Raw genomic sequence first — 10,209 nt, forward strand, 5'->3', positions numbered from 1 at the left:
GAATTAATTATACTTGAGTAGGGTTAAGGAAAATAAGAGATCTTAGAATAACCTTAACCACCTCGTGGTCATCCCACTTTTTGCTCCCGAGGTTGCACACTTGATTCACCAAGGTCTTGAGCCGGTTGTACATATCTTAAGGCTCCTCCCCTTGGCGAAGACGGAAGCGACCGAGCTCCCCCTCGATCGTTTCCCGCTTGGTGATCTTGGTGAGTTCATCACCCTCGTGCGCCGTTTTGAGCACGTCCCAAACTTCCTTGGCGCTTTTTAGTCCTTGCACCTTGTTGTACTCCTCCCTACTTAGAGAGGCGAGGAGTATGGTTGTGGCTTGGGAGTTGAAGTGCTCGATTTGGGCCACCTCGTCCTCATCATAATCCTCATCCCCTACGGATGGTACCTGTGCTCCAAACTCAACAACATTCCATATACTTTTGTGGAGTGAGGTTAGATGAAATTTCATTAAATCACTCCACCTAGCATAATCTTCACCGTCAAAGGTTGGCGGTTTGCCTAATGGAACGGAAAGTAATGGAGTATGTCTAGAGGTACGAGGATAATGTAAGGGGATCTTACTAAACTTCTTGCGCTCATGGCGCTTAGAAGTTATGGAGGGCGCGTCGGAGCCGGAGGTAGATGGTGATGAAGTGTTGGTCTCGTAGTAGACCACCTTCCTCATCTTCTTTATTTTGTCGCCACTCCGATGCGACTTGTGAGAAGAAGTCTTCTTCTCCTTCTTCTTCTCCTTCTTCTTCTCCTTATTGCGGGACTCTCCCGATGAAGCCTTCCCGTGGCTTGTAGCGAGCTTGTCGCCGGTCTCCATCTCCTTCTTGGCGAGTTCTCCCGACATCTCTTCGAGCGGTTAGGCTCTAATGAAGCACCGGGCTTTGATACCAATTGAAAGTCGCCTAGAGGGGGGTGAATAGGGCGAAACTGAAATTCTCAAAAATAATCACAACTACAAGCCGGGTTAGCGTTAGAAATATAATCGAGTCCGCGAGAGAGAGGGTGCAAAACAAATCGCAAGCGAATAAGGAGTGAGACACGTGGATTTGTTTTACCGAGGTTCGGTTCTCGCAAACCTACTCCCCGTTGAGGTGGTCACAAAGACCGGGTCTCTTTCAACCCTTTCCCTCTCTCAAACGGTCCCTCGGACCGAGTGAGCTTTTCTTCTCAATCACTTGGAACACAAAGTTCCCACAAGGACCACCACAAGATTGGTGTCTCTTGCCTCAGTTACAAGTGAGTTTGATCGCAATAAAGAATCAGAGGAAGAAGAAAGCAATCCAAGCGCAAGAGCTCGAAAGAACACAAGCAAATCTCTCTCACTAATCACTAGGGCGTTGTGTGGAGTTTGGAGAGGATTTTGATCACTTGGGTGTGTCTAGAATTGAATGCTAGAGCTCTTGTAAGTAGTTGAAGTGGGAAAACTTGGATGACTTGAATGTGGGGTGGTTGGGGGTATTTATAGCTCCAACCACCAAACTAGCCGTTTGGTGGTGGCTGACTGTCGTATGGTGCACCGGACAGTCCGGTGCACACCCGACATGTCCGGTGCGCCAGCCACGTCACCAGGCCGTTGGGATTCGACCGTTGGAGCTTCTGACTTCTGGGCCCGCCTAGCTGTCCGGTGTACACCGGACAAGTACTGTAGATTGTCCGGTGCACCGTCTCGCGCGTGCCTGACTTCTGCGCGCTTCTGGCGCGCATTAAATGCGCCTGCAGGTGACCGTTGGCGCGAAGTAGCCGTTGCTCTGCTGGCTCACCGGACAGTCCGGTGTACACCGGACATGTCCGGTGAATTATAGCGGAGCAAATTCTCGAAGCTGGCGAGTTCCAGAGCCGCTCTTCCCTGGGGCACCGGACACTGTACGGTGTACACCGGACAGTCCGGTGAATTATAGCGGAGTGCCTCTGGATTTTCCCGAAAGTGAAGAGTTCAGCGTGAAGTCCCCTGGTGCACCGGACACTGTCCGGTGCGCCAGACCAGAGGTGCCTTCAGTTATCCCTTGCTCTCTTTGTTGAACCCCATACTTGGTCTTTTTATTGGCTAAGTGTGAGCCTTTGGCACCTGTATAACTTATACACTAGAGCAAACTAGTTAGTCCAATTATTTGTGTTGGGCAATTCAACCACCAAAATCATTTAGGAAATAGGTGTAAGCCTAATTCCCTTTCAATCTCCCCCTTTTTGGTGATTGATGCCAACACAAACCAAAGCAAATATAGAAGTGCATAATTGAACTAGTTTGCATAATGTAAGTGCAAAGGTTGCTTGGAATTGAGCCAATATAAATACTTATAAGATATGCATGGATTGTTTCTTCAATTTTTGACATTTTGGACCACACTTGCACCACATGTTTTGTTTTTGCAAATTCTTTTGTAAATCCTCTTCAAAGTTCTTTCGCAAATAGTCAAAGGTAAATGAATAAGATTTTGCGAAGCATTTTCAAGATTTGAAATTTTCTCCCTCTGTTTCAAATGCTTTTCCTTTGACTAAACAAAGTTCCCCCTAAATAAAATTCTCCTCTTAGTGTTCAAGAGGGTTTTGATATATCAATTTTGAAATGCTACGTTCTCTCCCCCTTTTGAACACAATAAGATACCAATTTGAAATTTATCAATTGAGAATCATACCAATTGAAAAACTCTTTTAAAATTAGGTGGTGGTGCGGTCCTTTTGCTTTGGGCTAATACTTTCTCCCCCTTTGGCATGAATCGCCAAAAACGGAGTCATTAGAGCCCTTAGAATTATTCTCTCCCCCTTTGGTCATAAATAAATGAGTGAAGAATATACCAAAGTAGAAGAGTGATCTCTCCTCCAAAGATGGAGAGTTGCTCGGAGCGACGGCGAAGGATGAGTTACGGAGTGGAAGCCTTTGTCTTCGCCGAAGACTCCAATTTCCCTTTCAATACACCTATGACTTGGTTTGAAATAGACTTGAAAACACATTAGTCATAGCATATAAAAGAGATATGATCAAAGGTATACTTATGAGCTATGTGTGCAAATCAACAAAAGAAGTTCCTAGAATCAAGAATATTTAGCTCATGCCTAAGTTTGTTAAAGGTTTGTTCATCTAGTGGCTTGGTAAAGATATCGACTAATTGATCTTTAGTATTAATGTAAGCAATCTCGATATCTCCCTTTTGTTGGTGATCCCTAAGAAAATGATACCGAATGGCTATGTGTTTAGTGCGGCTATGCTCGACGGGATTGTCCGCCATGCGGATTGCACTCTCATTATCACATAGAAGAGGGACTTTGGTTAATTTGTAACCATAATCCCTAAGGGTTTGCCTCATCCAAAGTAGTTGCGCGCAACAATGTCCTGCGGCAATGTACTCGGCCTCGGCGGTAGAAAGAACTACGAAATTTTGCTTCTTTGAAGCCCAAGACACCAAGGATCTTCCCAAGAACTGGCAAGTCCCCGATGTGCTCTTCCTATTAATTTTACACCCTGCCCAATCAGAATTAGATTAATCAATCAAATCAAAAGTGGATCCCCTAGGATACCAAAGCCCAAATTTAGGAGTATAAACTAAATATCTCAAGATTCGTTTTACGGCCGTAAGGTGAGCTTCCTTAGGGTCGGCCTGGAATCTTGCACACATGCATACGGAAAGCATAATATCCGGTCGAGATGCACATAAATAGAGTAAAGAGCCTATCATCGACCGGTATACCTATTGATCCACGGATTTACCTCCTTCGTCGAGGTTGAGATGCCCATTGGTTCCCATGGGTGTCTTGATGGGTTTGGCATCCTTCATCCCAAACTTGTTTAGAATATCTTGAGTATACTTCGTTTGGCTTAAGAAGGTGCCCTCTTGGAGTTGCTTCACTTGAAATCCTAAGAAATACTTCAACTCCCCCATCATAGACATCTCGAACTTTTGTGTCATGATCCTGCTAAACTCTTCACATGTAGACTCGTTAATAGACCCAAATATAATATCATCAACATAAATTTGGCATACAAACAAGTCATTTTCAAGAGTTTTAGTGAATAAAGTAGGATCGGCCTTGCCGACTTTGAATCCATTAGTGATAAGGAAATCCCTAAGGCATTCATACCATGCTCTTGGGGCTTGCTTAAGCCCATAAAGCGCCTTAGAGAGTTTATACACATGGTTAGGGTACTCACTATCTTCAAAGCCGGGAGGTTGCTCAACATAGACCTCTTCCTTGATTGGTCCATTGAGGAAGGCACTTTTCACGTCCATTTGGTAAAGCTTAAAGCCATGGTAAGTAGCATAGGCCAATAATATACGAATTGACTCAAGCCTAGCTACGGGTGCATAGGTTTCACCGAAATCCAAACCTTTGACTTGGGAGTATCCCTTGGTAGGGATGAAAACGGGACGAGTACCCGGAACGGGTACCAAAACGGGACGAATTTTCGGATACGGAAACGGGTATTTTATTTGGCGGGACGGATACGGGTACTACCCGAATATTGGCTCTCGGATACGGGTAGGATACGGAATCACTATTACCCGGTCAGTACCCGAAAATCCCGGGTAGGATACGGGTATTATTCGGGCGGGTACCCGGTTTCTGGATTTAGCTTGGGCCTACTTCCTGTTGGCTGTTGGGCTGCTTGATCGGCCGGCCCATCAAGCATCAGGTGTTTAGAGTTTAGCCAGGCATCCAATCCAGCCGCCGAGCGCCACACGCACACCCAGCCCTCCAGGCCAGGAGTCACCCAGTCGACCGCCGGTCCGCCGTGACGCCATTCCCTGCTCCCGGCCGCCGGCGCCCGCCACGAACGTCGTCCCGTCTCCTGTGCTCCCGGCCGCCGCCTCCCGCCACGAACTCCCGCCCGCCGCTCTGGTGGACGCACTCTCGCCCGCCACGGTCACCGGCTCACCGCTGCGCTAGCACTTGGCGCGTGGACGAGGACGAGAGCAGTCGAGCACTCGAGCTCGAGCAGCTTCTGGAAGGGAAGGCCGTCGACACCACCGCCCCCACGGCCCCACCTCACTGCCTCGCCGTTGGCCCCCCACCTCACTGCCTCGCAGCGGCCGCCCACACCATCACAGCAGAGCAGCCGGCCAGGTACAAGGTACTTCACTTCATTTGTGATTTCCAAGTAGAGGTAGCAAACAGCCAAACACGAGTACACGACACCAAGGACTGAATTTTTGTACTCATTTGTGATTTGCAGTGCTATGGATGTGGATGTTAGAGTTGATATTGAGAATGGGTCTAATGAGAATGAAGTGCAAGCCCCAATTATAGATGATGGCAATGCTCGCTGCGATGACCAAGTTGCTGGTGAACCTTCTGATGGTGCTAATGTTGCTGCTACCCCTCTTGTTGGAAAGAAGAAGAAATTCATGGGTGTAGAGAATCGTGCGGTCAAACAGCGAACCACTACTCCTGTGAGCAAGCTTAAGGCATCCAAGTCAGTAGGATCAAACAAGGATAGAGCTATTGTTTTAGTGCCATCATTTGCAAAAGGTTTGTATATTTTCAATTTGCACAAATTAGTTTCGCAGGCTCTATGCAACTAGTAATTGTATATTAACATTAGTTTGTACTTGTTACAGCTGTGCAAAGCGCAAATGCAAGTGCAAGTCAAAGCGCAAATGCAAGTGCAAGTCAAAGCGCAAATGCAAGTGCAAGCACTCCAAGTGGTAGCCAATGCGCAAATGCAAGTGCAACTGCTCAAGGAAGTATTGGAGACAACGAAGAAGAAAATGATGTCAAGAATGGAAAAAAAACTCACTTCATGGGTTTGGGGTCACTTCACAAGGTATGAGTTAGAGGTTCAACAATCTGATGGTTCGATTATTAAGCAACCATGGGCTAAATGCAATAGATGTACACATAAAGCTAAGGCAGAAAGTGGTAATGGTACAAAGGCTTTTAGTAACCATTTAAAGTTGAAGCATCAAATCTTGAAAGGCCAGCAAATCCTTACTCAGAGTGGAAATTCCATAGGAACATATAATATGATGAGAATGTCAGTGTGAGACTTCTATATTATGCCATCATCATGCATGAATATCCTTTCAGTATTGCTCAGCACAAGTACTTTGTGAAATTCATTAAATCATTAAGGCCATCATTTCCTATGAAGAATCGTGTTACTGTTCGTAAAGAGGTCATGGATCTTTATAAGGAGGAAAAGAATCAATTGTATGCACAATTTAGTAAACTTGCATGTCGTGTTAGTTTTACTATGGATACATGGACATCTATTCAGAACAAGTCATTGTGTGTTACTGCACATTGGATTGATGATAATTGGAATATGCAAAAAAGGATTATCAACTTTATGCATGTAGAAGGTAGCCATGGAGGAATAAAATTGAGTGATACCTTTTATGCAAATGTGTTGAATTGGAACCTTGATAAGAAAATGTTTGCTCTTTCTTTGGACAATGCTGCTGCAAACAAGGTAGCAGTTGAGATAGTGACTCAAAATTGCAAAGAGCTGCTTGTCTGTGATGGAAATTTTTTTCATGTTAGATGTGCAAATCATATACTGAACCTAGTTGCTAGAGATGGGTTATCATGCATTGGAAGTGTCATTGGAAACATTAGGCAGTTTGTAACAATTATCAAAAGATCACCTTTGCAATTGGAGGCATTTGAGAAGTGTGCTAAAGAATGTGATTGTGACCCTAAAAAGGCTCTTTCCTTAGATGTTGCCACTAGATGGAACTCCACATAAATCATGATTAGAGATGCCATTTACTATAAGAATGCTTTTGATCGTCTTGCTAAAAAAGATAAGGACAAATATGGTCATATCAATCCTTCAAGCACTGAGTCGTTGAATGCTGCAAATATTAGCAAGTGTTTGAAAAAATTCTATGATGTCACATTGCTTTTTTCTGGCACTTCATATCCTACTGCAAATCATTTCTTTCGCAAGTTTTCTGAGATTAAGATGGCTATTGCAAGATGGTGTGATAGCAGTGATCTAACAATTTTCACGATGGCATTTTCTATGAGACAGAAGTTTGATAAATATTGGGAAATGAATAATGTAGCTTTGGCAGTGGGAGCATTTCTTGATCCTAGATACAAACATAGGATGGTTGAGCTATATATATCTAAGATGTATGACATTGATAAAGCTGAGTTAGAGAAGTTGGTATTCATGAATGTTATCAATGAATTATTTACATATTATTCATCAGTCATCACTGCAAAATCAACCACAAAAACCTCAAAAGGTGCTAGTTCAAAAGAGAGCGAGTTTGTTCGACATAAAAATACTTTGGTGGATGAGGATGATGATGAGGTTGATCTTGATGAGTTGTATGTAACAACAAGCAATGACAAGAAGGTGTCAGAGTTGGATTTGTACATGAATGAGGACCTAGTGAAGGTCAATGACAATGAAGCAACATTTGATGTCCTATCATGGTGGAAAGGGCAAGTCACAAATTTTCCTATTCTTTCAACCCTTGCTCGTGATGTTTTGTCTATGCAAGTTTCTACTGTTGCTTCAGAGTCTGCATTTAGCTCTGGTGGACGCATTGTTGATGCATTCCGTTCAAGGCTCAAACCAGAAATTATTGAGGCATTGGTTTGTTGTAAAGATTGGAAGATTGCTTCAGAGAAAGGTATTGTTATATTTATAGCGTAATGATCCACATCATCATCATGATCAATAACATGTTTTCTATTAATTTCAGATTTGGAGATTGAAATTAAAACCTTAACTGAAGCTATGGATGGAGTTGACTTGGAGGATGATTTTGCAATTGGGACTTGAGATGTTCGACTTCAAGTTACCATGGAATGGATGATGTTGAACTTGTTATTTATTGTTGTAATGTTGTGGAACTATATTTTCTTGTTTGCACTTCTTCACTTGTTATGTTGTTCTGAACTGGACATGATCATATGACTCTATCTATTGTGATTTGTGTTGTTTCATTTTGTGATGTGCAAGTGTTGAACACTTGAACATGTTAAATGATGTCATTTATCTACTATCTATCTGTTATATACTTGTGGATTATGCCTAAAAGAGGGGACATGCTGTCGATTTTTTTTAATATTGTGTTGTTGGTTCCACATTTGATCTATCATATACATGATTATGTATTGCTTAATTTATGTGTTTGTTGGATGGTTGGGCAATTAATGCCATCGATACGAACTACCCGACAACTATCCGGTACCTACCCGATTAGTATCCGTTATCGGTTTCTTATCCGCCCGTATTATTACCCGGTCCCGTCCTGTATCCGTCCCGAATCTGAAGTACCCATATCCGGTCCCGTATCCGAGATAAATACATTAGGGTAGGATACGGGATGACCCTATATCCGGCTGTATCCGTCCCGTTTTCATCCCTGTCCCTTGGCCACAAGTCGAGCTTTGTTCCTTATCACCACACCATGCTCATCTTGCTTGTTGCGGAAAACCCACTTGGTTCCTACAACATTTTGGTTAGGACGTGGAACTAAATGCCATACCTCATTCCTAGTGAAGTTGTTGAGCTCCTCTTGCATTGCCACCACCCAATCCGAATCTTGAAGTGCTTCCTCTATCCTGTGTGGCTCAATAGAGGAAACAAAAGAGTAATGCTCACAAAAATGTGCAACACGAGATCTAGTGGTTACCCCCTTATGAATGTCGCCGAGGATGGTGTCGACGGGGTGGTCTCGTTGGATTGCTTGGTGGACTCTTGGGTGTGGCGGTCTTTGCTCTTCATCCTCCTTGTCTTGCTCATTTGCATCTCCCCTTGATCATTGCCGTCATCTTGAGGTGGCTCATTTGCTTGATCTTCTCCTTCATCATCTTGAGCCTCATCCTCATTTTGAGTCAGTGGAGATGCTTGCGTGGAGGAGGATGGTTGATCTTGTGCATTTGGAGGCTCTTCGGATTCCTTAGGACACACATCTCCAATGGACATGTTCCTTAGCGCGATGCACGGAACCTCTTCATCACCTATCTCATCAAGATCAACTTGCTGTACTTGAGAGCTGTTAGTCTCATCAAACATAACGTCACAAGAAACTTCAACTTGTCCAGAGGACTTGTTAAAGACTCTATATGCCCTTGTGTTTGAATCATATCCTAGTAAAAAGCCTTCTACAGTCTTAGGAGCAAACTTAGATTTTCTACCTCTTTTAACAAGTATAAAGCATTTGCTACCAAAGACTTTAAAATGTGAAATATTGGGCTTTTTACCGGTTAGGAGTTCATAAGATGTCTTCTTGAGGATTCGGTGTAGATATAACCGGTTGATGGCGTAGCAGGCGGTGTTGACCGCCTCGGCCCAAAACCGATCCGAAGTCTTATACTCATCAAGCATGGTTCTTGCCATGTCCAATAGAGTTCGATTCTTCCTCTCCACTACACCATTTTGTTGAGGGGTGTAGGGAGAAGAGAATTCATGCTTGATGCCTTCCTCCTCAAGGAAGCCTTCTATTTGAGAGTTCTTGAACTCCGTCCCATTGTCGCTTCTAATTTTCTTGACTCTTAAGCCGAACTCGTTTTGAGCCCGTCTCAAGAATCCCTTTAAAGTTTCTTGGATATGAGATTTTTCCTGCAAAAAGAATACCCAAGTGAAGCGAGAATAATCATCCACAATAACTAGACAGTACTTACTCCCGCCGATGCTTATGTAAGTAATCGGGCCGAATAGATCCATGTGTAGGAGCTCCAGTGGCCTGTCGGTCGTCATGATGTTCTTGTGTGGATGATGAACACCAACTTGCTTCCCTGCCTGGCATGCGCTACAAATCCTGTCTTTCTCAAAATGAACATTTGTTAATCCTAAAATGTGCTCTCCCTTTAGAAGCTTGAAAAGATTCTTCATCCCAACATGGGCTAGTCGGCGGTGCCAGAGCCAACCCATGTTAGTCTTAGCAATTAAGCAAGTGCAGAGTTCAGCTCTATCAAAATCTACCAAGTATAGCTGACCCTCTAACACTCCCTTAAATGCTATTGAATCATCACTTCTTCTAAAGACAGTGACACCTACATCAGTAAATAGACAGTTGTAGCCCATTTGACATAATTGCGAAACGGAAAGCAAATTGTAATCTAATGAATCAACAAGAAAAACATTGGAAATGGAATGGTCAGGAGATATAATTATTTTACCCAAACCTTTGACCAAACCTTGGTTTCCATCCCCGAATGTGATAGCTCGTTGGGGATCTTGGTTTTTCTCATATGAGGAGAACATCTTCTTCTCCCCTGTCATGTGGTTTGTGCATCCGCTGTCGA

The sequence above is a fragment of the Zea mays genome, chromosome 2 (genome assembly GCF_902167145.1).
Source record: "Zea mays cultivar B73 chromosome 2, Zm-B73-REFERENCE-NAM-5.0, whole genome shotgun sequence".
NCBI classification, from domain to species: Eukaryota; Viridiplantae; Streptophyta; class Magnoliopsida; order Poales; family Poaceae; genus Zea; species Zea mays.